Source organism: Dipodomys spectabilis, unplaced genomic scaffold, assembly GCF_019054845.1.
Source record: "Dipodomys spectabilis isolate Male_0828 unplaced genomic scaffold, ASM1905484v1 ptg000481l, whole genome shotgun sequence".
NCBI lineage: Eukaryota > Metazoa > Chordata > Mammalia > Rodentia > Heteromyidae > Dipodomys > Dipodomys spectabilis.
In genome coordinates, this window is record NW_024871158.1 from 227,066 (window position 1) to 228,847 (window position 1,782).

The 1,782-nt window shown below is 30.1% G+C and overlaps 1 pseudogene; it reads left to right on the forward strand.

Annotated features, from left to right (window-relative positions):
* Positions 1-1,482: 1,482 nt before the first annotated feature.
* Positions 1,483-1,581, forward strand: LOC122098627 (annotated as a pseudogene).
* The last annotated feature ends 201 nt before the right edge of the window (positions 1,582-1,782 follow it).

A 1,782-nucleotide genomic window follows, 5' to 3' on the forward strand; every position in this document is an offset into this window, starting at 1 on the left:
AAATGAGAAATTGAGATGGATTTTCAGTTACTTTCTGCTGGCATGTTGCGTAGGCTTAGGTGAGAAGTCTTGCCCCTGTTATCTAATGATGCAGGTAACTCAGCCATAAGATATTAGGACCCATGGGTCTATAGAAGAATAATGTCTTTTAGATATCATATTAGCACAATTGGAGTATAATCTGTAGGAATGCATCAGAAATATGGAGAAAAACAGTTTGGGACCAGTGAGTTAAAACAATAAACAGAGCATCAGAGTAAAATCTCTTATAGATTAGAGGAAACAACATTGATTTTTAACAATGTGAATTCAGAAGACCATGAACACATAGAAGGTATCACAAGTTTATATCGAATACATTGCATTGATACTTTTTATATTCTAATATATATTCTAAACCTAATTATTTATATTCCAATTCTATTTATTGGAATAAATAAATATCAATTTACTTTTCAAATTATCAATTGGTTCTAGTAAGTTTCACTGTGTGAAATATAAAATCAGCACATATAAATATAAAATATATAACTATATATAACATAATATAATGGCACATGTTTTGCATTGTTCTGTTTTGGTTAGGGTATCAAAAGCAACTCTGTTTTAAAGTATTATTCATTATCTCTACCTCAGTGTTTGGTAGAGTTAGATTTAAACCTTTACCTTTTGTAGATTTACAGACTGAAGGCAAGAGGAAACATTACCAATTTAAGGCCTAATATCAAGGAGAAACATATGGACTTCTCCTGGAGCTATGAAAATATTTGGTGATAGAAAAGCATTAGTCTAAGTTCCTGCCTGGTTGGAAGGTAGATAGGTCAGGACATTAGGTAATCATGCATATGAACAATTTTTTCACCTTCTTGGCTTTAGCTACTTTTGAAATGGTAGGTATAATAAAAAATTATATTTTGATAAAAACCTTCTAGTCTGAAAAGTTCTGTCTGAAATATTCATCTTTCTATGATCCCTTGGAACTAAGATTTGTTTTGTTCAAGTAAGACAATTTACACTATCAGGGTAAGATATTCTGGTTGGTCTGATATTACATGGAAGAATGGTAAAGTGTCAAGTAGACATTTGTGCCAATGAGACTTCATTTGGGAAAATTTCAGCTGCAGAAGTTTAGAAGTAGCTCTTAAGCAAGGCTTACTTTGAATCTGTTAGCTACACAGAGCTAACTCAGTTGGATAAATAAGTACTTGAAAAAGCCATCCCCTTTGGACCTAGCTAAAAATGCTTCAAAGTATGATTAAATCTAAAATGAAAAAGATTTAAAATAGTCATTGACAAAAAAATTGCAAACGTGAGCAATCAATTGAACAATATAATTATTTTCCATTATACACAGAATTTTAGGGAAAGAAGATCAGTAGCATTGTTAGGAACAATAATTTTTCCTTGTTACATATAGGCACCCAAGGATATAATCCTGTATAAATATTGCATCATTAACTACCTAAATTTAGAGGATATTATATGCTTCAGCAGCACGTATATCAAAATTACACCAATACAGAGATTAACATGGCAATTGCAAAGGATGATATGAAAATCTGTGAATTATTCCATAATTTTCATTCTTCAGATGCAAGAAATGAAAAACAATTATTAAAAAGTTGATTACAAAATTACAAGTGTAACAATACATGTAATTCATATAAATAAAAGTTAGTTTGACATCAGTTAAATCTTCACCTTAGAAAGGCCTTTACATTGCATAATCTTTATAAAACTTTTAAAATTAGAAAACATTGTCATTTTATTCCAAAGAAATAT